The sequence below is a fragment of the Marmota marmota genome, unplaced genomic scaffold, assembly GCF_001458135.2.
Source record: "Marmota marmota marmota unplaced genomic scaffold, marMar, whole genome shotgun sequence".
Taxonomy (NCBI): Eukaryota; Metazoa; Chordata; class Mammalia; order Rodentia; family Sciuridae; genus Marmota; species Marmota marmota.
In genome coordinates this window covers 616555-643087 of record NW_025999875.1, presented here as the reverse complement: position 1 = coordinate 643087, position 26533 = coordinate 616555, and the positions used below count along the sequence as shown (strand labels likewise).

Here is a 26533-nt window from a genome sequence, read left to right as displayed (position 1 = left end):
AACATAAATTCTTGCCAGTCACTCGTTTTCTTTCTTCCACACTTTACTAGATTCACTACAGGCCCCCTAACATTCAACCCTACCCTCAGGGTCTTTGCAAGCTTGTGGATGCCTAATCTGCTCATCCCTATCTTGATAACCCCGATTCACATCTGCCAGAACATATTCCTTGGTGTCTTCAGATCATGCAAGTCCATATCCCCTGCATGACAATGAGCACTAGAATGACCACTTGCTCATATTTCAACCCTTTCAGCTGAAGGTTGCATAAGAACAGGGATTCTCCACAATGCTATGCTAGGTAGAACCCTCAGTATTTGCCAATGTGCCCATGATCTAAAAACTGGCTTCAATGTGGATGTCACACACATCCACAATCCCTCAACTGCAATTCACAAATCAAAAAAAAAAACCACTGAAAAACTAGTTTTCTAAATTCATTTGGCAGTAAAATCTCACCCAACCTCATTTGGTGAAATCTGATCTGATCTGGTGAGGTTATGTATAGTCTTTATTTATCCCACTTATATATTTTGTTACAGAAATAAACATGGTGAACTGTGATATACTGTTTCAGATCTCATAATAGATACAACAGATCATTTCTGTAAAGACAAAATTCTAAATTTTAAAATATGACACACTTGGACCTTCACAACAAAGGGACTCACATCCTTTTACAACTTTATCTCTAACCATAAACCCCACAAGCTCCATACTTTGGACTCAAAAGGCTACTATTTCTCCAATAAATATACTTTCACAGTGCTATACACTGCTATGTCTTCGCTCCAGCTGCTCCTTCATCCTGAAATGTTACCCACAATTCACCTGCAAGCCACCCACATATTCCTTAAGTTCCAATTCAGGTGACTTCTTCCATAATATCCCAGAGCCAGGCCTACCATGACTATACTTGCATAGCACTCTCTCACACGGTAACAGAATCTGTGGCCTTACTGGCTCTCACCTTACTCCTTAGGGAAAAAAGCTCTATGCTCTCTGCATCTACCACAGTGCTTGGCACAAGTGTAAAGTTCAAGTGGCTACATAATGCTTGCATTATTAACTATATCGGGGAGGGGAAAAAAAAGACCAAAAGCAGCAAGAAAGTGAAGGATTACATTTCCCAAAGATGACCACTACATATCCTATCCGACATGCTCTTCTTATAAAATGACAGTGACACTCTTCCCTCCACAGATGAGGGTTCACATTTCCTCCCTCTGACTCTGGAAGAAGTAAGGTTATGTGACCTGCAAGAGAAGTTCACAAAGGCAAGACAGATTCTATCTGGTGCACTAAAGATACTTGCTTTTAGAACCCTACCACATGGGCAGAACACTGAAAGGTATTCCAGCTGACAACCTCAACTTCAGTCCCAGCTGACAGCCAGTATCAATCACTAAACATGGTAGGAAGCCTTCCAGATGATCCCAGCCTCAGCCACTTCTGAGTGCAACTGCATGAAAGACCACAAGAATGAAATAGCTGAAACCATTTTTTCAAGCCACTAAGTTTTGTGGTGACTCCTTAAGGAGAAAGAAGCACTTGCAATAGTGAGTAAAATAGAATCTAAGTAACTCTGCCAAGCAGAGCAAATGCTTTTCTCCCTGCCCTTTGTAGTCTGGCCCCAAGTCCAAATTCAGAGGCCCTGTTTCTACTCACATCCCCTTCCTTATTAAATATCCTATTGCTAAATGACAAATTACCTCAAAATTTGGTCACTTAAAATTATAGCAATCATTTATTTCCTCTCACAATTTCTATAGCTCAAGAACTTGGAAAGTGGGGCACAGAGGGGATGACCTGTCTCTGTTCTACTATGTCTGGAACCCAGGCTGAATGACTCAAAAGCTGAAGGCTAGACTCATCTACACTCATTCTCTCACATCTGTAGGTTAAGGTTGGCGTTGGATGAGACATTAACTGGAGTGCTGGAACACCTCCAAGTGGTCTCTCCACATGGTCTGGGCTTCCTATGAAGATGATGGCTAAGTTCCAAAGGTAAGTGTCCCAAGAAAAAGTAAAAGCTAGTTGAAGCTGTATTCTTTTCCTGATCCAACCTTGGTTCACTTCTGCCTTACTCACTGGTCAAGGGAATCACTGGTCCCTTCCCACATTCAAGGGAAGAAAACCACAAACTCCACCTTTGGGAGGGAAAAGGACAATGTCATATTGTAACACATATGGTATGGAATGAAATGTAATATTTATGGGTAAAGTCATTTTGGGAAAAAAAACAAAAAACAAACGTTCTTTTTTAAAAATAGAACAACTGCCCAGCAAAGTGGTATACACCTGTAATCCCAGTACCTCCTGAAGTTGAGGCAAGAGGATCTCAAGTTCAAGGCCAGCCTCAGCAACTTAGCAAGGCCCTATACAACTCAGTGAGACTCTCTCAAAATAAAATAAAAAGTTAAAAAGGTCTGGGGATGCAGCTCAGTGGTAAAATGCCCCTGGGTTCAATCCCCAGTACAAAACAACAACAACTAAACAAAACAAAACAAACAACAACAAAAAAAGTAACTATATGTCATCCTGACCTGAGTTCCTAATATTATTCATAAGATTTGCCAGCAAGGCCCAACTCAAGATTGATTTTAACTTTCTTGAGTTTTTTAAGAACTCCTTTAGGAAAATGAAATAGCCAATCTATACCACAAAGTTTAAAGACATAATCAGCATAATGGCAGGAGAAAATTGAGGTTTTTTTTAGTAAAACCTTCCACCAAAACCCAGGTGACTGTGGGCAGGACCTACCAATCCCTACAGGACTTAAGTTTTTTTCCTCTGAAGGACTGCCTAAAAGCAGATTCCATTCTAACACTCTTGATTCCATGTCTGTCCCCTCTCTCTGGCAAAAATGTTTCTCAAACAACAAGTAAACACCAAATAAGTCAACTTCTAATTATAAGCAATTGGGGAAAAATTACTGTCTAGCTTTAAAATTAAACACAGAGTAGAAGGAATGTCTACAGACTATCCCTTCCATTTGCCTTGCTTGCTGTGTTAAAAGCACTGCTTAAAAAGTTTAGAACATATAGGACACATCACAGATAATGGAGATCAACGTGAATCACTATTTTTCTTGTTCATTATTTTATTGTTGTATCATGTACTGGGCTCCATAATTTCAGAAGGATGGAAAAAGTGAAAGGGAGTCAGAAGATACACTAAATAATTCAAGGGTTTAGAAAAGAAGACCTAGGAGGGATGGGATACAAGTTATTCATCTTAGGAAAAAAGGGGTAGAGGAAATACAATGCTAGTATGGCAAAAGGCACGAAGGTCTGGGACTCAGGCAATCGAGCACCAACAGGCCAGGTAAGTTGCCTCTTGGGCAAGTTACTTGTCTCTCATCTGTAAAGTTCAGGGTTGAGCTGGTCATCTCCAAGGTCCTTCATGACTGACTAGAAGATGATGAGTGACAATTTCCCCAATCCCTCAAACAGGAAATAAGTTTAACCTTTGCATTCCACCAAGGCTGGGCATACTACAGTACTCTCACTTTCTGTGAGAACAGGACACCGAATAAGGTTTTCCTTAATGTGAAGAAATGAGGCAGCAGTGATTTGAGACGGGAGGAAGACCCTGGAGGATGCCAGCATCTGAGAAGCATTTTAAATGACAGAAAATAAAGCTGAACATTATCTGCCAGTGATATTCAAAGTAAAGACTAAACACATTACAGAAGCAAAGGTTAATCCAAGTAAAGCTTCACCCTTGGGCTCATGCTTCTAAGGGGACACTGATCCGGCCAGCTACAATCCCTCTGCTCCAAGCTCTGTAAGGCAGGAGGTCCCTAATTCACACACATTAGCAAGCAAGTAGAAAAAAGTTTTCTAACATATTTCAACATTGGTTCAATTTTTCCTTCTGGCTGAGCAAAAACCACCCCACCGGTAGAAACTTGTGGAAAGGACGTTTGGGGTGTTTTGGGGGGGAGTGGGAGAAGGTCACTTCCTGTTCCCCAAACCCACGGCAGAGATCCCACCTCCGCCCAGCCCCGCACCCACGGTCGCCCGGCGGCGGAATTTCACAACAGCCTCCCCACTCTGCCCTCCCTCCAACAGCTGGAGGCCCCGGGATTCCAAAAGCTGAACAGAGTTCGACTTCCCGGCTCAGGGGAGACTGAAGCACAGCCAGCACTTAAGTCGGCCCAGACAAGTCCCGAGGCAGGCCCCTCTCGCAGGGGCTCTCAGCACTACCCGGACTTTGGGCAACACCCGGAGTTCGCTCCCTTGGAGAATCCCTCTACGCCCGCAGGGCCTTCCTCAGTTCCCTCCCTAGGATAAGCCTTAGAACTGAAGGACGCCGGCATTCCCACACTCTTACTTACCAACTTCCTAGCCTTAAACTTGGTCCGCCCGGGACGCGGGGAGCGAGCCCGGTGCCCCGGCGCGTCCCAGGCGCTCGCGCAGCTGACGTCCCCTTTCGCCTCACCAGCCCTTCCTGCTGCGCGCCGGGGCCGGACTCCCGGGCGGGCAACGTGGCCCTTCCCCAGGGAGGGCGGGGCCAGCCGCTGCTCTCCGCCCCGCCTCGAGAGGGCCCGCCCTGACCCTGCCTTCCTGGGCCCTCCTCCTCTACCAGACTTTCCAATCACCCGCAAGATCTGCACATCACCTTTTCCTAGGTCCCCAATTTCAGGGGTGGACATAAAAATAACTTACTTTTAAGCCTTTCCCTACTTGCAGTCGCAACTCCTCAAGAGCTGATACCTGACCTCATCCACACTTAAAAGATCCCTGTACTCCAGACTTCCGCTGGTGTCTCTTCCTCAACTGCTCTAGTGTCCAGAGCTTTGTGGAGTTTGGAGAAACAGCAAAACTGGTGTTATAAGGTTTCAAAGGGTGTGCCCCAGGTAAGCAGAGCACCCCAAACAGGGCATTCGCCAAACAAAGCCCAAGGATTTGGAAGCCATCTCTACCCACAACTCCAGAGAGGCTTCAGAGTCTAGGTTGGAAAAACAAGAGGGGCTGGTGATACAGGAACCCGGGTGTCAAAAGGAAGTCAGGGAGGAAACACCTGCTGCCAAAGGCACTGTGAGAGCCAGTTGTTGTTTCTTTCTTGTTTTTTTCCTTTGGGGGGGTGGAGACTGAAAGTGGTTAGTTCTGAGTGAAAAAGCAGAGACACAGGCTTGCCTGCTGGGACCATCAGACCTAAGAAGAGAAGGAATAAATCACAGGCACAGGCTTTTGTGGTTGCCATGTAAAAAAGACATGGAAAGTACCCCCAGAAAAGCCTAAAAGTCAGTGTCCCTTTGATATTTCAGAAGAAACCTAAAGGGAAGGTGAAGGAGGGATTCAGGACTCAGGCCAATCAAAGGAAGGAAATTCAGTAACAAATAACTGTGACTTGAGTCACAAGGGTGGAGAAAAGATGAAGACCAGAGTTTGCAGGGCTTACTGAGGAGTCAGCAGTGGATCCAGAGCAGAGAGAGAATTTATCTAAAGCCTGAGTACTGGATTCAATGACAGGCCACTCCAGTAAAAGCCACGCACCACAATGAGCCATTCTGTAATTTAGAGGTGTCTGGGAGTCCCTGCTCTGTCCACAACATAAGTCTGACTCCCTTCCACCAACAACCTTCCCTGGGTGACCCTTTGCAGAGGCCTCAGTTCACCACCACCCACCCCTCACCCTAAGAAGTGAGAGTGGGGAGCTGATAACTAACTACTAGCTGCTCTGTGGGTAACTTTCCAGAGAAGGACCACCGTTATGTCACCAGGACATACTCCAATGACATCAGACCCTCCCCTGCCTACATGTTTCTCCAAGGTGATCTAGAGCACAAGGCAGCCTAGAACTCCAGTGTGTGTTCGCTAAGTTGTTTCTATATGAAGCCAAGAATAATGCAGAGTTCTGAAGAACCAAAAGGATGGACTTATCTTAATGGCCCCTGCATGAAGTGAAGAGCTAAAACAAAACTATAAGGAATCACCAGGCATAAAGGCCTCCACAGGCAAGACCTCTCCCTCGGCCTCTCCTAACTCTTCTAGCAGCTCTTCAGAGTATACAACATAATCTCTATTCTACAGATAGGAGATTGAGGCTTAGGGTAAGCACTAACTTGCTGGAGGTCACAACCCTTAGTGAGCACCATGGCCAGATTTTAGACCCAGGCATTCCTGCCTCCAAACCTAGCACTCATTCTCTCCCCTCATGCATGCTTAGTGCTACTGTTCTCTGAGATGGCTGTGTGCCCAGCATGACAGGAACACAATGGGGTGCCAGAGAAATCTCCATTGTAGCAGCTGGAGTCCTGCCCTGAAGGAGTACAATAAGAGAAGAGCTGACACATCAATGAGGCTTGACTATGTGTGGATATGTGTGTATCTATGATCTCTGGTTTAGCTGACAGTCTGGACTGTGACAGGAAACTCAAGACCAGGCTCATGTACCAGGCAGAGGCCAGCATCTCTGTACCTCTGCCCTCTCTCTACACTTTCCTTATGAAGGGAATTAAGGGACACAGGGGCCCTACACATCACACTCAGTGTCAAAAGTATGAAGGAAAACAATGAAGTTCCTAAACGTGTTAAAGGTTGGTAAACTGATCTGTAGATTAAGAAACTAAAACCACGTTCCAGGAGAATGGACAGACATAATCAGGTGCTGAAAGGTTGGGGAAGACTGAATAGCCCACGTCTTGTCATTCCCACCTCTAATCATAATACTCCTCCATGTAAGGCAGGTGGATGGGAAACAAGATGGCTAGGGATAAAGGAGGGCTGTGCTATATTTGCATAACTCCCCCACTCTCTGGAGTCCTTCATTTGAGAATGAAATAAATTCTTGAATGAGAAAAAAAAAAAAAAAGGGAAACATTTGGTCCGAGAGGTAAGAAGCCAGGAAAATGAGTGCCAAAATGACCTGGGAAAAGGAGGCCTTGGGCCAGAAGTAATGGCACAGGCCTGAGGAAGCTGAGGCTGGAAGATCACAAGTTGCCAGCCTTAGCAACTTAGAACAATTTTCTTTTTATTCTTTCTCTGTTTGTCTAGCTCTCTTTTGGTGGTAGTAGGGTGGGGTGGGCAAGAGAATATATTGCCCCTATTCATTCTATCTTATTCTATAACCAGATCCTCCTATTCCATTTGCACATAATCCAATCCCATGCCCCTTAAAAATAGAAAATAAAAAGGGCAGGCTGGGGCTCAGCGGTAGAGTGCTCGCCTCTCACGTTCGAGACCCTGGATTCGATCCTCAGCACCACATAAAAATAAATGAATAAAATAAAGGTATTGTGTCCAACTACAACTAAAAAATAAATAATTTTTTAAAAATACCTAGTATCCTACACACACACACACACACACACACACACACACCCCTTGGGCTCTTGATAGAGGTTGCATGGGAAGAAGCTATCATGAAAAGAAGGGCAGAAACAAGGGACCAGGTATCTGGATTCTGCAGATATGCCTGGGATTGGATTATGTGCAAATGTCTCCCCAGAGAGGCACAGAAACCCAGCTTATAAAGTCAAAGAAAGGAGAAGAGATTAACACAATAATCAATGAGCAATACCTGTGAAATCTAACTTTTAGTTAGCCATCTACAATTCCTTTGTAAATAAAGAAGGGTATACATAAAAACACACCATCTATCACTGGTCCCCATGAGTGCCAGGCCCTGGCATCCTGATGGCCCTGCAATAAGGTGGATGGTTGTCTTGAGAGAAACATCTTGTGCAGGAGTTGGGTAGAGGGCAGAGCTACTGCTCTGACAAAGGAGAGGAATTCTGGTTTACCCTAAGGAGGAAATGTCTTACCAGGAAGGCTGTCAGACAGGGCACAGAGTTTCTCTCCCTGGAAGTTTGCAGCAAGACTAAGCCGCCCTTGTCAGATCAGATGTTGTAAAAGCAGCTCTGCACTGCACAGGCAATTTCAATGTCCGCCACTCCACCCTCAGGCAAGCCCTTCCAGCTTAAGGGCTTCTGTAGCTTCCCCTCAAACGCAGAAATAATCGCCACTCTGTCTTCATCACAACAAAGCAGTGAGGGAATACTGACACAACAGCTTGGACTCTTCACATGACATCAACACTATACAAATACAATACTTCTTGTTACTTCAAGTGGTTGGAGGTGCTCACAAGCACTCACAGGATAGTAGAGACTCTAAGGTAGGAAAATGAGGACCCTTCTTACACAGCATGAACCCCAGAGACAGTTGAGAAAGCATCCAGGGCTAACCAAAGGATCACTGTGATCCCCTCTGCCTAAGCAAAGACTGGCACCAGGAATTTGCTGTGTGAAGCTGGTGAAAGGTGACATATCCTCCCACATAGCAGGCTGGTGTCAAAGGGGCTATGCTCCAGACATCCAGAAAAGGAAGAACACCTCAGGGTCAGTGATCCGGGCACTCAGGCCTGCCCAGCCCTCAGGCCACTGGGAGGAGGCAGGGATTCCTATGGCAAGGAAGAATGCGAAAAGTAGGCAAAAAGAAAGAAATCTAATAAAGAAAGTAAGGCATAAATACTGGATTTTCAGTTATTATTACCAGTCCCCACTGAATGTGAGTCCCAGCTGTTACTCAGTAAGTAAGAAGCAAAGAAATTCCAGAAGACAAACTTCCTGGCCCAGACCACCATACTGACCCAGACCACCATTCTCTCTACCATCTCAAAATTCCCAGCACTATGTGCCACCTCTCCTTTCCACTATTTGTTGTCACTATTTCTTAGCAGACTTGGCATAAGTAAACAGAGTTCAAGGAAGGTGTGGGCAAGAAGTGATAAGATTACTATGAACAGGTTTGCTTTAAGTGAGACAGTCTGCAGAAATACACATGGCTAAGAGATTCAGTCTGAAAAAACCTATCATTGTAAAGAGTAGAAGACTAGGGATATGGCATAAGAAGGAAAGAACCAGCATTCACCCCAAGAAATAGAGCTCTATCTCCCAAACAGACACTTGGCCCTTGAGATTTAAACTTCTGTGGGAGACCAACCTTGACTGAGTTAACTCCCCTGCTGGGCGATGTGGCAGTCAGGCACCCATGCTGCTAGTCTGCCCAGCTCTTCTTGGCTCTTCCAAGTGACTGTGTCTTTGTGCCTGAGCATGTCTTCCTACAGCCCCATGGGTGGAGCTATGATCTCCTGTTCCTTTGTAATATTACCCCTTGCCCTGTTTAGGATAGAATGTTCCATGGAAGTGCCTTGTGTGTGTCCCCTTCTCTTACTGTGCCCTTGGGTGTGGCCTACCTAGATGTCAGTCAACCTGCTAACAGCAGACATCATGAAGCTGAACTCAGCCCCCTGAAACCTGACCCCTTGCCTCATTTGAATAGCTTCTCCTCAATAAAAGGGGTCAGCTTGTGTGTGTGTGTGTGTGTGTGTGTGTGTGTGTGTGTGTTCTCTCTCTCTCTCTTCCTGTGGACCCTTAAGGTCAGAGGAGCCATCACAGGGACCTCAAAGAAAAAGGTATTTGTGTCTCTTGTGTGGTTATTTTGCGTAGCCCAGTCAACCCAGTTTTCCTGGAGTGACCCCTGAGCCTTTTAGTCACGAACAGAAACCCAGCAAACTTCCCTCTACCCCTCTTCAATTTTCTACCCCAAAAAGAGGTACTCGGTAGAAATAAATGGAGAACCATTATGGCAGTGCAGTAGCTGACATAATCGCTCAAATTTAAGTCCTTAATCCATTCACCTTTTCTACAATATGATGACACCAGGTATTAACAGCAGTAAGAGAGACAAATTCAGGGCAGGCTTTTAATTAAGGATGTCTTCTAAGGCTTTTGCCAGTAAGGTAATTTAATATAAGAAAGAACACCTAATTAGAGATTTTCTCACTGTAACGAACAGGTATGTCAAGGAACGCCAATGTTACTGTTTTATATGTCATGGCCTTGGTACTTGTCAAAATGTATCATTATTTCATTTCCTTCTGGTAAATCTTGTGAGGGACCTGTCATGATAGTTATCAACATTTTTCAAGTGAAGAAAACAACAGAAGTTGATCAATATATGTAGGGTTGAACATTGACTCAGAAAGTCAGAGCTAGAACACAAAACCTACTGATTCTCAAATTTAGGTAGGTGGTTTTCTATTTTTTCTATGAGGTTTCATGTCCCAAATTCCCTTATAGAGGAAGGAGGAAGAAACAATTTATCTTTCCTACCTCTAGCCCCTCCTCACTGTCCTATTTTGGGGGGAAGAGGTAACTGCAGATTTAACCCAGTGGAAATTTACCACTTAAATCCCCAGCCCTTTTTTTATTTGTTTTGAGACAGGGTCTCACTAAGTTGCTTAGGGCCAATAAATTGCTGAGGCTGGCCTTGAACTTGAGATCCTCCTACCAACCTCCCAAATGGCTGGGATTTCAGGCATACACCATTGCACCTAGTTGCCTTATTTAGTTAGCTCCCCAAAAAGAGCAGCCTGCCTCTGTCTAGGCAACACATTTCAGAGTCTTACCCCAAATGGACTTGAAATCCTATTTATTATCTCACTGGTGGAAAGACCTTTAAAGGTAATTTAATCCAATATCCCTTCAGAAGCCTGATTCTTTTCATGTTCTTGGCCTAACCGCATTGGACCTAACTTCACAATCCTAATTATTCACAATACTTTCTTTACCAGGTATCCCTCTGGTCTCAGAAAGGAAAGGATGGCTACAAGTTTGCAAATGGGGAAAGTAAAGGAGAGGTGAAGTTCATTAGGATAAGGATTCTCACCAGGGCACAGGTGGTGCCCTGACTTCCTGAATGACTCCAATCCCCAGTGTTTTCCATTCAAACATTTCTGCACAGGAGCACCAAAACACTAAGTGGGATATGAGACAGGAACCTTACCTTTCTTTTCTCAGTTGCTCCCCTGGAGATCATGAAATGCCCATCCAACACTCCATTTTCAAAACCGAGAATCCAAATCAGATCCACCAAACAAAGTGCAGCTTTTTCCTCTTATCCAGGTCCAAAGTCCATGGCTGAATGGACTCTGAGGAGGAGGAGGAGTCTGGGGGGAAGGGGTGTGTCCAAGCCCCTCCCCCCCCCTGCAGATTTCAATGTCCCTCCCAGGGGTCTGTTACATGCCTTCATTCAGCTGGTTTACTAAGCTCAGAGCCTAGTGATGGACAGACTCCAAGTATTATTGCATCTCTTGCTCAGGAAAGGAAAGTCATCCACCCTGAGGACTCCTCCGTCTGTCTTCTGCTGGAACTCATGAGAAGAAACAGGCCTTAAAACCCGCATGGCCCGGGCCGTTGATATCTGTATTAACCTGCAGAACATTTAAACATTAAGATACTCTCTAATCTAGTCCATACTGGATAGATTCCTAAGACTTTCTAGTTCCCCCTCCATTTCTGAATTATATTCCATTAGTATATCATTAAAAACCCTTCCTTAAATACTCCACACAAGATTATAGAAGGCTTTTATTTTTGTTTTGTTTTGTTGTTTTTTGTGGTGCTAGGGATTGAACCAAGGCCTTGTGCATTCAGTGCTCCACCACTGAGTCAGATCCCTTAAGGTACTAAGAAATACCTTAATATCTACTTCATTCACATACTGTACCCCAAAACAGTCACCTAATCAATATGGGCACATAGATGTGGCTCAGAATAAGAGTCATACCTATTCTCAGTACAAAAAAAGTAAGCAAAAGTACTGAATGGGGGAAACTGTCTTCTAAGGAATGCAGAAAAGAACATCCTCCACTCATTTAAGGTACCACATATTAATCGGATCTCTCAAGCTTCTTAGGGTATTCAGTGTTTTAATCTGCCAGCTCTCTGCAACTGAACTAAATCCTTTCCATTCCGAGATGTAGGTACCTTCTACATGCACTCCTTGCTCTCTTTTCTTCAACCCTCACCTCCCCCTCTGCTTCCAAAACTGTGTCAGGGATGTAATTCCCAATCTCCATCAAACTCTTTCACAGGGCCACTCCCGAAAGCACTCTCCTGGAATGTTTTAGGCCTGACTCCAAGCCCAAACCTTCCAAGAGCCCATCCTTTTTGCCCCCTCGTAAGTTTACTCCTAAACACACACACACACACACTTCCTTCCTGTAGGGGCGTGGCATCCACATAACCTCCCCTCCCCCCACCAGGAATTTAACTCCTCCCACCCTTCTCTTCAGAATCCCGTGTTCAGTGTTCACGGGGCAAGGGGGTGACACTCTAACCCTCTCTATAGTCCGAACCCTATTGATCCGCCGCAAGGACGACCCTCTCTCTAGCGCGTAGAGTCGTTACCTGGATCCCGCCCACCCTGTGTCGGCCAGAAACCACGGCCCGCCCGGGGTCGAAGTCCGGGCCCTGGGCCTGGTCCCCACCGCGGGCCCAGGCCCCACCCCCTCGACCCCCGGCGGCCCGGCCCTCCCCTTGCGCTCCTTTCCCCCTCCCACCATCCACCGCAGCCACTTCCGCCCGTCCTCCGGAAGTGGGCCCAAGGCAACCGCTGCCTTCCCACGTCCCGCCTATTCTATCCCACCCCACCCCCGCCCATCACCACCGCCACTACGGGAGCGCGGGACGTGGGTCTGCAGTGCTGGAGGTTGTTCTACAGTCACTGTTCACAGGATTGAAGTCGAGGTTTGGGCAGAGCCAGATCTGGGTGAGAACGAAGCTGGGGCTCAGGGTAGCGGTCGTACAAGAGGGGGCAGGGCAGAGACTTTGGCCGAGAGTAGGAGCGAGCGTCACGCCAAGCCGATCGAGACCAAAAACGCATGCGTCGCGGACCCTGTCGCGAGCGTTGACGCTCTGACTGCCTGGTGGGCGGGACTTGGGCGGGAAAGGGATGCGGCGGAGTGCACGGAAGTGGGGGCGGAGCTTCTGCTGTGTAACTCTGTCGCTGTTCTTCCGTCCTAACTTTGCCTGGCAACGGCTCGCCTGACCTGGCTTCTAACCCCTTGTGCAGCTCGGCTTTCTGAATGCAGTCTGTCTTGGCGAGTTCTGTATTTACCTATTCCTGTGCTGAGAACTCTGTAGCAATACCGGAGGAAAGTTGTTTTGCTTATCGTTGTTTTTTTTCTCGCTGCATCTCTGCATTAGGCAGGATCTTCCTTGTCTAGAAAGAGAAAGGGTGTGAATACTTAACAAAAAAAGAAAAAGAGAAAAAGTAGGAAGCCCCCTTCTCATAGCCCTTCGCTGTACACTCACTGTGCTGAGCTCTTTACAAGTAGTGACTGAATACCCACAGATCAGGACTCCAAATACCGTCACCAGAACGAGAGTTATGCCCAAGGTTGCAGGACAGATGCTGTGCTTGAACCTTACAGTCTGGATTGCTGACCTCCTATGTAACAACACTATACACAGTATTGCCATTATCAGGTGCCACCTGTTCCTTAAACATGTTCCTTCAAATACTGGATTTACAAGTTCCAAAATCGCCCTGTTGCTTTTTTTTTTTTTTTTTCCCTTGATTTCAAGTTGAATCCATGGACAGCCACCAATAATTTTTGGAGCTTGTATGTTGTCAACAGCGTGCTCTAGAGTCTTGCCAAGATTGTGGATGTATTTGCAGCCTCTACTTTTTCCCACTTTTTGAAAACTGGAACAGAAGGTAGGCTCCCAGCTTCTGCATATTTTCTATCCATGTGATTTTTCTAGATCAGGAAGTTACTAACTTGAAAGTGTTCCACACTGGAAATTTAATAGTTGCTGGGCCAGGAGTGCTGAAATGAATTTTGTATTTGGAGAGATGTCATCATAATATTAAGAACATTATTTTTTAAAATATATACTGCTTACACTCAAGAATAACAAGTCCACAAATAAGTTTCTTTTCTGCCCTCAACTCCAGACCTACTTAAGTCATCCATCTTTCCTGTCTGAATTAATGACAACTCTATTTACTCAAAACCCAAAAAGTCATCCTCTTATTATCTCGCTTCCAGTCTGATTGGAAATTTTGTTGGATTTACCTTCAAATTATGACTAGGACCCAACAGTATCTCCACAGCTACCTTCACCCTTCACCAAGACAACCAGGAGTCTTTGCCTTACCTCATAGCCAGGTTTCCACACAGCAGCCAGTGGTATCCTGGTATATCTCTGCTTAAAATCACAATAGGAGATCCCTATTTTGCTTGATATGTAGAGGCAAAGTTCTTACAATGTCTTATAGAGCTCATTTTCAATGGTTTTCTTACCTTTCTGACAGGCTTGCTCTCTTCTGAATTACTCTTGTCTCAACCAGACTGCCCTCATTACAGTTCTTTGAGCCTACCTTTTTTTCTGTCCTCTCTGTGAAGCTCTTCTAGATATTCGTCATCACTCACAACCTCAACCCTCGATTTTTTTTCAAACTTTGTCTCAGTGAGTCCTTCCCTAACCAACTTGTATAAATTTGCTCCTTTCCCACAACACTGACAGTTTCCCTTATGCAGTTCCTTTTTTTTTTTTTTTTTTTTTTTTTTAGCACTTTGGCCTCCTAACATACTCTAACTATTTATTGTTTGTCTCACCCTACTGGAATTTAAATTCCGTGAGGGGAAGCATATTTGATTCCCTGCTGTATATTGCTAATGATTTTAATCATCATACCATACTTCATGTTTCTAAGTATTTTCATAAGTATATAAACATCATTTTTTTATCTTAACTGCACTTTTTACTTAGATTTTTGCATACCTGTTATACCAAGTCAAAATGCATGGAGTTGTGTGAAGAAAACTTATCTCTTCTTTCTCCTCTAATTCCACCTTACTAAAGGGAATCACAGTTTTCAACTTATTGGATGTCCTTTAAAATATTTAGACATTCACACATACATACATAACTGGTAGCAGTTTTACAGTTCAAAGATAGGTATACCTGTATTGTGATTTTATTTTCTGTACCTCAGGTCAATTTATATTTGAGGTCTCATTCCCTTTAATGCTAGAAAAACTAAATCTAGTTAATTCAAAAGAAATGTTAATACTTAATGATTTGTTTATTTACTGATTAGTGATCTGTTACAGTTTTACTTCAGTCAATTCAAATTTTACTAATGCCCTTTCTTTCCTTTTTACCTTCATATAATTGCTAGAGTTTTTTTAATTATAATAAATGAAATGTACATTCATTGAGGAAAATTAGTGAACCATAAACAAAATGGAAAAAATAGTAAACACAGCAACCAGAAATAAACAAGCCTTCCCATTTATTCTGTTCATATTTGTGCATATTTGGAATTATACTGCAACTGGCTTGTATAGCTTAATATATGTGGTGAACATTTTTCCATTTTGCATGCCGTTTAATGACTCTGGTTTCTCATTATTACAGATGTAGCATAATTATTTCCCTTCTTTTTATACATTGGGGTTATTTCCAGCTTTTCACATTTATAAAATTAATTGTAGCTAAGTCTCTGTACACATCCTTAATTACATCTTGAAGATAAAGTTCTGGAACTAGTGTCAAAAGGTGTGATTATTGTTGAAAGCTCTTGATGCATGTTATCAAAAGATCTACAGAGAGGTGGCACTGCTTTGACACCAGCTTCTTTCCACATCCTGCCAGCACTGTTTTGTTGTTTTTTTTTTTCTTTTTTGTCTTTTCTAATCAGATAGAAAAATGGTTTTGCAGTGTAGTTTTAAGAAAAATGGTTTTGCAGTGTAGTTTTAAATTTATTTTATTAATTACTAGTAAAGTGCAACTTTTTTATTTTTGAAGCATTTGAAAGTTGCTTACTCATATCTTTTACCCACTTGGGCTTATCTTTTTGTTGTTGTTGTTGTTGTTGATTTGCAAGAACTCTTTCTAGAATATCAACCTTTTGTTACCTGTGTTGCAGCTATTTTCCCAGTTTGTCATTTGCCTTTTGTTTATGTGCTCTGGATATTACCAGATAACACTAAGCCTGAAGTTTTTCTGCAAGCTTATGCTTGTAAGTACTCTAGTGTATCCTTTCCATGGTGCCCTCAATTCAGCACTCACCCAGAGAGCAGTTTTATATATTAGGCTGCACAAGCAGTAACATCATAAGTATTGGCTTGCTTAGTTTGCTTGTCTGACCAGCATTGCAGGAGCATCTGTCCTAAGGTACTTGCAATAAAGTAGCTTTCTACAGATAACATTAACTTATCTTGTTTCCAGTGTGCCTAAGAGAAAGCCTTTGTCCTTTAAGATAATATGTATCTAGACTTTCCATCCCAGAAATAGAAATGGGATGGAAAGTATAGATACATATTATCTTAAAGGACAAAGGACAGTTCCCTTAATTTGCTGAGGTTTTGGGGAACAGAAAAGGAGCTTTCAGGGACATGGTGTTTTACTATCCCCCTTTGCTTTAGGGAAGATAAAAAAAGTCAACACCAGCTGGGGCAGAAGTCTGACTATGCTCTGCCTTTAGGATAAACTCCTAAGAGTAAGCTAGAAATTTGTGTATTAGTTATTTCACCTGAAGGACCAGTTGGCAAAGTCTCAAAAGGCAGGATCTCCTAGGTTATCATTTAGATTGGGGTGGCCAAAAGGGATTGAATATCTGCAGAACATGGCTAAAGGACTGTTTATACCAAGTGGGTTCCTCCTTCCTGTGGATGCTTCATGTTTCTGTCAGAAGCAGTAGGAAAATGGCTCCCACCTTTCTTCTGCCTTCCAAAATTTAACTCAAGGACACCTAATAAGCTGAATCTAATTGCAAAGGAACCAGATTTCCTACCTCTCCAACTAGAAAGAAGTTAATCAGAGACTAAGAGGCTCATCCAAATGGCCCACCAATTTAATGTATTGGGGACTTTCCATTTCAGTTTGTTATCTGTTCTGATACCTATTTCTGTCTGTGTAGCTAATAGTAAGCACTAAGAGCCTTTCTTCATTGACCTTTTCATTTTTTAAATATTTTCTTGAATATTTTCACACATATTTTTTTCAGACATGCGATTTTCAGATAGTATTGGTTTAGAGAAACTAGGTACTCTTGTAGTTTCCTGGGCTTCTCCTTAACCTGGGTAGTATTCTTTGTACAGGTTTAAGTCTGAACTCTGTAAGTACAGAAGTCAGCATGTACATTTGCTATTTGTTCTTTTATTCTGGAATATCTTTAAAATTTGGACCCATAAGGAAACACCCACACTCATTTCATCTCTTCATCCTATTGTGCCTCTTTGCAACTTCAGCATACTCAGCTATTCTCTTCTCCTTCTGACACGCTTCTCCCCTGACTTGCATACCATCACACTTCTCCTCAGTTTCCTTCTTACTCTCTGGCTACTCCTTTCTTGCTTCCTAACTAGCTTCTCCCTCTTTTCCTATGCCTGACATTTAAATGCTGAGATTTCCTGTGCTCTTTCTGGTCACTCAGTTCTCATTTTATACTTTTCTTTTCAGGTGATCCCACAGAAGTCATCTCGCTTCCATTGTCAACTTTGTGTCCAATAAACCCAGATACACATTCCCAGACCCTTTTCCTCTATCCTCCAGGCCCATTGATCCACCTGCCTGCTGGACATCTCAGCTTAGTTTCCTCACTGATCCCCTTAAACCTCTAATTCAAGTGCCCAAAGCTAAACTTATGACTGTTCCATCCATGACCTCTCCGAAGAAGTGGCTTAGTTATACAGCCAGTTGCTGTGGCAGAAACCCAGCGGTTTTCCATAAACTTCCCATATTCAATCAAAAACTTTCATGAAGTTCCTTCCAGTTATTCCATGATCATGATAAGCCTCTCTGTCTCTTCTCAAGCTGGGATGTTTGGGCATCTCATGCCCAGATCCTGGAAAGTGAGTGTCACAAGACCCAAGCTTTGCTGACCAGGACCTTCCTGCGATTTGCTGAACCAATGGAAAGCTTAGGTGACAAACCTGAAGCACAAGTGAAAGCAGTATCAACCTTTCTTCTTGAAGGACAACAGGCCAACCATGAAAGTCTTGGGCCCTCTCTTCCTTAGGATTTATTGCCCTTCTGATCTTTAACACCAGTTGATACCGAGGAGAAATCTGAAGTCAAGTTGATCTTTTGTTTTTCTTCCCTTGGGAGAAACTTGAATTTTCCAGTTAGAATGATCATGTAAGTTTCCCTTTATCTTTTATTTAATTTTTTTAATTAATTATACATTACAGTAGAATGTATTTGACACACTGTACACAAATGGAGCACAATTTATCTTCCTCTGACTGAACATGGTGCAGAGTCACACCAATAGTGTAATCATACATGTATATAGGGTAATAATATCCATCTCATTCCACCATCCTTCCATCCCACACTCCCTCCCCTTCCAGCACTCCCCTCTGCATAATCCAAAGTTCCTTTATTCTTCCCTAACCCCCCCCCCCCATTATGGATTAGCATCTGCTTATCAGAGAAAACATTCAGCCTTTGGTTTTAGGGTTTGGCTTATTTCGCTTAGCATGATATTCTCCAGCTCCCTCTTTAAGAATGTGAATATGTACCACATTTATCTGTTGTAGGGCATCTACGTTGATTCCAAAGTTGCTAGCTATAGTGAGTTGAGCTGCTATAAACATTGATAAGGCTGTGTCACTGTAGTATGCTGCTTATTATTTGATTATAAAACAAGGAGTGGGATAACTGTGTCAAATTGTGGTTCCATTCCAAGTTTTCTGAGGAATATCCACACTGCTTTCCAGAGTGGGTTGCACCAATTTGCAGTCCCGCTATTAATGTGTAAGTATACCTTTTTCCCTACATCCTCACTAACATTTATTGTTGTTTGTATTCTTGATAATTGCCATTCTGATGGGAATGAGAAGGAATCTTAAAGTAGTTTTGACTTGGATTTCTCTAATTAGTAGAGATGATAAACATTTTTTTTTTCATGTTTGTTAATTTGAGTGTATATCTTCTTCTGAGAAGTGTCTGTTCAGTTCCTTAGCTCATTTATTGATTGGGTTATTTGAGGGGTTTTTTAGTTGTTAGTTTGGTTGGTTTGGGGTGTTAAGTTTTTGAATTCTTTATATATCCTGGAGATTAATGCTCTATCTGAGGTGCATGTGCTAAAGATTTTCTCCCATTCTGTAGGCCTTCTCTTTTTGTTATTAATTGTCTCTTTTGCTGAGAAGCAGCTTTTTAGTTTGAATCCATTTATTGATTCTTGATTCTACTTCTTGCACTTTAGGAGCCTTGTTAAGAAAATCAGTTCCTAGGCCGACATGGTGGAGATTTGGTCCTACTTTTTTCTTCTATTAGGCGCAGGGTCTGTGTTCAAGTGCCTAAGTCTTTGATCAACTTTGAGTTGATTTTTGTGTAGGGTAAGAGAGGTTTAATTTCATTTTCCAACATATGGATTTCCAGTTTTCCTAGAATCATTTGTTGAATGGGCTATCTTTCCCCCCAATGTATGTTTTTGGTGCCTTTGTCTAGTGTGAGATAATCTTACTTAGGTGGGTTTATCTCTGTGTCTTCTGTACCATTGGTTTACATGTCTGTTTTGGTGCCAATACCATGCTGTTTTTGCTTCTATAGCTCTGTAGTGTCATTTTAGGTTTGGCATTATGATCATGTCTCCTTCTTCACTCCTTTTGCTAAGGTTTGCTTTGGCTATTCTGGGTCTCTAATTTTTTCCAAATGAATTTCATGATTGCTTTTTCTATTTCTGTGAAGAATGACATTGAGATTCTAATAGGAATTGCATTAAATGTAACACTTGTGGTAGTATGGCCTTTTTTGACAATATTAATTCCGCCTACCCAAGAGCATGGGAGATCTTTCCATCTTATAAGGTCTTCTTCAATTTCTTTCTTTAGTGTTCTGTAGTTTTCATTGTAGAGGTCTTTCATTTCTTTTGTTAGATTGATTCCCAGATGGGTTTTTTTTTTTTTTTTTTTTTTGAGGATATTGTGAATGGGGTAGTTTTCCTAATTTCTCTTTCAGTGGATTCCTCATTGATGTATAAGAATGCATTTGATTTATGAGTATTGATTTTATAGCCTGCTACTTCGCTGAATTCATTTATTAGTTCCAGAAGTTTTCTGGTAGAATTTTTCGGATCCTCCAAGTATAGAATCATGTCGCCAGCAAATAGTGATGGTTTGAGTTCTTCTTTTCCTGTTCGTATCCCTTTAATTTCTTTTGTGAGAGCAAGAGTTTCAAGGACTATGTTGAATAAAAGTAGTGAGAGCAGGCATCCCCGTCTTGTTACAGTTTTTATGGGGTGCCGCAGTCCGGCTGCAGCAAAATCACCGGGGGGTGACGAATAACTTGTGTACGTTGATACAGCAGGAGTAGGAGCCGTTTATTGCAGGACAGGAGCAGTATTTATACATTCCACACAGCTTATCTAATTAGCATAAACTAGATACATCAGTCAACCAATAAGGAATCTCCACACTTAATGGCTCGCTTTTGTTACTTCTCAAACCACTCCCTCTGGCATTTTGCCAGGCACCATCCAGACTTGTTTACAACTCTAACATTCCCCTGGCAAAATGCCAGGTGTTATTTTGACTTATTTACAGACTCTAACATTTCCCCCTTTTGTTTAATTTAAATAACGACCATAGTGGTTTTTACAGAAACACCATAAATAACCTGATACAAGCAGAAAGGGAGGATACAAAATGCCACAATACCAAGCCAATTGATGGCTCCATGCAAGGAGCCCTTGGAAAAATTATACCAGCAATGACACCGTTAGCAAAGATACCAAGTAACAATTTGTTGTACATTACAGTTTGTTGTCTCAGTTCAGGTAAAGCAGTGTCTCAATAGATTAACTCACAGTCCAGGTAAATCACAGTCCAGGTAAGTTCTGCAGGCAGCTAGCTTAAATCACAGTCCAGGTAAGTTCTGCAGGCAGCTAGCTTAATCCACAGTCCAGGTAAGTTCTGCAGGCAGCTAGCTTAAATCACAGTCCAGGTAAGTTCTGCAGGCAGCTAGCTTAATCCACAGTCCAGGTAAGTTCTGCAGGCAGCTAGCTTAAATCACAGTCCAGGTAAGTTCTGCAGGCAGCTAGCTTAATCCACAGTCCAGGTAAGTTCTGCAGGCAGCTAGCTTAAATCACAGTCCAGGTAAGTTCTGCAGGCAGCTAGCTTGATCTGAAGTCTCGTCTGTTTCTCAGCCAAAGTCTTGTCCGGTTTTCAGCAACACTGGAAATTCTTCCACCTTGGTCTTTACCGGCACTGGGACGAAGGCAGGAACTCCGGATGGCTAAAGAAAATCCTGTAGCATTCTACTAAGAAAACAACCTTCTGAACAATTTAGTACATTATCTCAAGGTTTTTTTGCATTTGAAATAAGCATTAATAGTGCTCATTACTCATTAGCTTCCAGGTGTGGGAGAACCATTGTAGCTTAGTTATTGGCATTGAAAATGACCAAACATCAGGGACACCAGTAGCATCTTCTGCTGGCTGTAGTGCCTGGGCAGCCCCAGATGGCCCTGGGGAGTGTCCCGGACTCAAACTGCTACTGGGCACAGGGAGCAAGAGCCTGCGAGACTGTGCCTCCAGGTCAGGTCTAGATTTGGGCTCGCGGCAGTGGAAGAGCCAGCTCCCCGGCCAGGAGGCGGGGAAGGGCCAGTCGCCACCGCCTCTTGGAAAATCCTTGCTGCGCTGTGACCGGCTTGCACACTCGGCAGCCGCCTCTCCGCTTCACGCACCCTCCGGTAACGAAAAGTATTTAGTAATAGCCTTTTGCTGCAACTTTTTTCCTGATAATCCTTCTTCTTCTGAACTTTCTTTTTCTTTCTGACTAGAGTTCCTGGGCTCTTATCAACACATGCCCTAACTATTCTTGGTTCCACTGGGGTGCCTTCTTCCCTTAGTAATTTACTTCTCACCCCTTCCATATTTTCATCACAAAGACAATACAATACACTGAGACAAAACAAGACACAAACATACTGTATCAATCTTCTCCATTTTCTCGAAATGGCCATTTTTCCTCTCGCCCTATCTGCCTAGGGACGAGCAGATTTGCTCCCGTCCTATCTATGGACGGGCAGCTTTTTTTCGTCACTTACCCCCGAGTGTCCCGGGGCTCCCCGTAACGGGCCACCATCTGCCGCAGTCCGGCTGCAGCAGAATAATCAGGGGGGGGACGAATAACTTGTGTACGTTGATACAGCAGGAGTAGGAGCCGTTTATTGCAGGACAGGAGCAGTATTTATACATTCCACACAGCTTATCTAATTAGCATAAACTAGATACATCAGTCAACCAATAAGGAATCTCCACACTTAATGGCTCGCTTTTGTTACTTCTCAAACCACTCCCTCTGGCATTTTGCCAGGCACCATCCAGACTTGTTTACAACTCTAACATTCCCCTGGCAAAATGCCAGGTGTTATTTTGACTTATTTACAGACTCTAACAATGGGGAATGCTTTTGGTTTTTCTCCTTTTAGAATGATGTTTGCCTCATGCTTACATAGATAGCTTTTACGATGTTGAGGTATGTTCCTGCTATCCCTAGTTTTTCTAGTGTTTTGAACATGAAGAGGTGCCGTGTTTTGTCTAATGCTTTTTGTGCATCTATTGAGATGATCATATCTTATCTTTAAGTCTGTTGGTGTGATGAATTACATTTATTGATTTCCATATGTTGAACCAACCTTGCATCCTTGGGGTGAACCCCACTTGATCATGTTTCACTGTCTTTTAAAGATGTTTTTGTATGCAATTTTCCAGAATTTTATTGAGAATTTTTGCATCTATGCTCATCAGGGATATCGGTCTGAAGTTTTCTTTCCTTGATGTGTCTTTGTCTGGTTTTGATATCAGGGTGATATTAGCTTTATAGAATGAGTTTGAAAGGGTTCCCTCCTATTCTGTTTCATGGAATAATTTGAAGAGTACTGGTGTTAATTCTTCTTTGAAAGTCTTGTAGAACTCAGCTGAGACTCCTTCTGGTCCTAGGCTTTTCTTAGTAGGCAGGCTTTTGAAGACATCTTCTAATTCATTGCCTGAAATTAATCTGTTTAAATTGTGTATGTCCTCCTGATTCAGTTAGGGTAGATCATATGTCTCTAGAAATTTGTCAATGTCTTCAAGATTTTCTGTTTTATTGGAGTATAGATTCTCAAAATAGTTTTTAATTATCCTTTGTTTTTCAGTAGTGTCTGTCCTGATATTTCTATCATGAATTTTAGTAATTTGAATTAAACTCATAGCCACGCTTGCATTGTTCTCTTTGTTAGCGTGGCTACAGGTTTATCAATTTTATTTATTTTTTCAGTGGACCAACTAGTTTCTTGGTGATGCTTTCCATTGAATTTTTAATTTGATTTATTGTTTTCTTCATTTTGAGGATTTCTGCTTGGTTCCTTTTTATAATATCTGCCCCTTTATTGAAGTGATCTTTTACTTCCTGTATTTTCTCTCTGATACCATCCTTTATTTCAAAGATCAGTCTAACTATGTACTTTCTAAACTTCTTCTCTGGCATTTCTTCTACTATGTTGTCTATGGATTCTGTTGCTGGAACATCTTGGTTTGATTGAGGTGCTTTGTTCTCTTGTTTTTTCAAGTTGTTTTTGTGTCCATCTAGCGGTATGGATCTGAGGCAGTACAGTTTCTTATAGTGTCCCTGCAGGTTTCTAGTACCTCACCTTTGAGGGGGAGACCAATATTAACAGCACCCAATGCAAGCAATATACAACCTTAAACCAAATAGCTCCTATTAAGGAGCTACAGTTTTGTCTCAGTAAACAGAAATGATGTGTTCAATTATTGTCTACAATATAAACAGTAAGTTTGCTAAAAGGGTTTACTATTTCAAATGCTGGACAGAAGGAACAGAAGTAGTGGAGGATGTGATGTTTATGAGGGAGGAGAGAAGATAGAGGTAAAAATTTATAGTAAGAGCAAAGAAGGAATTAGTAGAGGTTGGCTGTTTAGCATGAGAGAAGTGAGAAAGAGAATCCAGGGAGACAGAAGTGAAAGAAAAAAATATAGATTTTTTTTTAAAGTAAAAATTTAAGAATACAAAACCAAACTTTGATATACTAGTCAGACATCCCACTCCTCAATAAACTGATGCATGAAAAATATTTGAATTCATACATGGTAGAGATGTGAGAAAAAGGGAAAAAGAAAGGAAAAAAAAAAGGAAAGTCTCTATGGAAAGTTGAACAGTTGCTTCCATTGGCTTTCAAAAATTTTCTCAGCTTTTCTTTTCCGCCAATAGGTGGGATTTTCTAAAGTTTGATGGTAGCTCCCCAGTCTGATAGCAGGATGCCCTCATACCCTCTTCTAACCTTTGCACTTGTAGCTAGGCCCTTCTGTCCCAGGGCACTTCAGGATTCCTGGTTCTTTCCAGTTTCTCCAACCTGTGTGCTCCCCACCCCAGGGAACTGCCCCAAGACTCTGGCTTTCCACAGGCTTGCCAGGCCCAGACTGGCCCACACAGACCCATCTGCAATCTGATGGACCTGGGCTTCAGATTCCCCAGGCTCTGCCTTGCTGCAGTCCCAAGATCTCAATGCTATTCCAACTATCAGAAAGACTACCAGGGATGTGCTCACACAAAGGAGCCACCCTGCAAAGAGGCAGCCAGATCACGGCTACTAGCACACCCAGCAAGTGCATCCAGACCTACAGGTATCCTGATGATATATCTCTAGGACCTGACTAGTATCTCCAGACTGAGGCAGCCAGCCCTGAGATGCAGTGGTGGCAGTAGCAAACCTTCAGGCCCCTTGGCCCTAGACTCCCAGGCCCTGGCCAGTTTCCCAAGATGGCTGCAATCACGTCTAACTTAACCTGCAGGTACCCTGACAATGGACTTCTGGGCAGCAATGGGCCCGGCAGTCTGCCAGCAAAGGGTGGGCATTTGGCTGGCTAAAGGCATAGATGAGCAGATAAAAGTCAGGCAAACGGGCAGCCAGCGGGCAGTCAGTGGAAGTAGCCACTGATCAGCACCCAAAAGGCATGTGATATACTGGAAAAGGGGCTGGCAGACAAAGTAGGGGCAAACAGCAGGGGATCAGTGGGCAGCAAGGGCTGTCTCTCAGAGAAACAGTATTTCATCTGCTTGTATCCCAAGTCACAGAGCAACAAGGAATACAGCCTCCCTCTAGTTCTCTTGGATCTCTTCCTCCCTTTATCTTTGAATTTCGGTAAACTGTACCAGAATGACTTAATTATTTGATTTTTCCTGGATACATTTCCCTTTAAATCTGAAGATTCTTTCATTCCAGTTCTGCCACTCACTGAAGTATTTTCTTTGGCTAATTACTCAGTTTTGTTGTGAGTGCAGTAAGGATCATGATAATCCTTAAACTAATTCAATTATTGTGAACCTTAAATGAGATAATGCAGGCTGGAGTTGTGGCTCAGTGGCTTATATAACTAAAAGTTATATAAGTACACTGAAATATCAAAACATTTTCTTAGTTTATTTCACAGTAAAGGATGCATTTACTGTTTTGTGTTTGGTCTTGCCTTATTTAATCCTCATACTGTTATTTTTAATTTGGACATTTCTTCCCAACTATATTATGAGTTTTTAAGGGCTGACATTCTGTTTACCTTAAAATACTCATATATCTATATTGGTTCAATTCAATGAATATTTACTTATAGGCTCATATCCTGGTTCCTCTGATTTCTGAGCACTTGTCACACATGTATGAAGCTATGTTTCCTGTCCAAGGAAATAAATAATATAATTCAGTTCTCTCCTTAAATTCAAAGTAAAACTCTAACATTGTCCACTTTTTTTTTAACCACTTAGTGGTTTTTAATATATTCCTAGAGTTGTACAGCCATCACCAATTCCAGAATATTTTCATCACTCACAAAGAAACACCATATCTATTAGCAGCCACTCCCTGTTCCTCCCTGCCCTATCCCCAGGAACTACTGATTTATTTCCTGTCTGTATCATTTATTCTGTTCTGGATATTTTGACTGAATTGCATATGTCTGGCTTCTCTTATTCACATAGTTTTCAGGATTTACCTATGTTACAGTGTGAATCAGCACTTCTTTCTGTGATATAATAACATTCTATTATTTGTATATTCCACAATTTTTTACTTATTCATTTATTGATGAGCACGTGTGTGAGGTTCTCTCTGCTGTGAATCTGTTTTTGCCGATGGGATAGTCCTGATTGAAGTGAATAAGGAGACAGTCTCTATGTGGAAGGCTACACAATCCCCCAGATAAAGGAGGAGGCATTTAGGGGAATTTGGTAGTGCTAGTGCCATTCTAGATTTGGGGAAATACCAATTTTAAAGGCTCTATTAGCATGCACATAATTATTAGACTTATGTTTCTTCTGAGTATCAGGAAGAGACAGTCCTGACCTTGGGCATGTTCTGATTTCTTATTTACTCTCTCCATTGGCCTGGTCAGTTATTTTTTCCTGAGATTCCTTCCTTTATGTCTCATTTTTTTTTTTTTTGCTTCTTTTTGACCAGGAGCTCCTGTGTTCTGCAAACATAGAACTGAAGAAGTGTGACAAACCCAGATATCCATAGCTAAGGTATCAAACTGAAGACAATAGATGCAGTGAATCTACATAAAACCCAGAATACTGAGCTGCAACTTGGGTTAGGAGTAGGGGACAGTGGAGAATACTTGGAAATTTCAGTTCAATAAAGAGATGAAAGTTATATAAGTACACCGAAATATCAAAGCATTTTCTTAGTTTATTTCACAATAAAGGATGCATTTACTGTTT

The 26533-nt window shown here is 42.4% G+C and overlaps 1 protein-coding gene and 1 long non-coding RNA gene across 6 annotated transcripts in view; one reads left to right on the top strand and one right to left on the bottom strand.

Annotated features, from left to right (window-relative positions):
- The window catches only part of Mgat1 (alpha-1,3-mannosyl-glycoprotein 2-beta-N-acetylglucosaminyltransferase), a 20194-nt gene extending 7507 nt beyond the window's left edge, over nucleotides 1-12687 (bottom strand). The window contains exons 1-2 of one of the 4 annotated variants that reach the window (XM_048786810.1): nucleotides 12465-12687; nucleotides 10800-11226 (exon numbers count right to left, since the gene is read on the bottom strand). The gene's annotated coding sequence lies outside the window, so the exon portion shown is untranslated. Of the gene's footprint in view, nucleotides 1-4342; nucleotides 4498-10799; nucleotides 11227-12205; nucleotides 12353-12464 lie in introns of those variants that run through there. The other 3 variants (XM_048786817.1, XM_015507231.2, XM_015507232.2) reach the window with 3 other exon arrangements.
- LOC107160558 lies at nucleotides 12376-26533 on the top strand. Of its 2 annotated transcripts, XR_001505872.2 has the most exons (4): nucleotides 12376-12566; nucleotides 13385-13517; nucleotides 17273-17950; nucleotides 26271-26533. It is a non-coding gene; the product is annotated as an uncharacterized LOC107160558 (long non-coding RNA). The 2 variants fall into 2 exon arrangements; XR_001505871.2 differs by lacking the exon at nucleotides 13385-13517 and having other exon boundaries at nucleotides 12378-12566.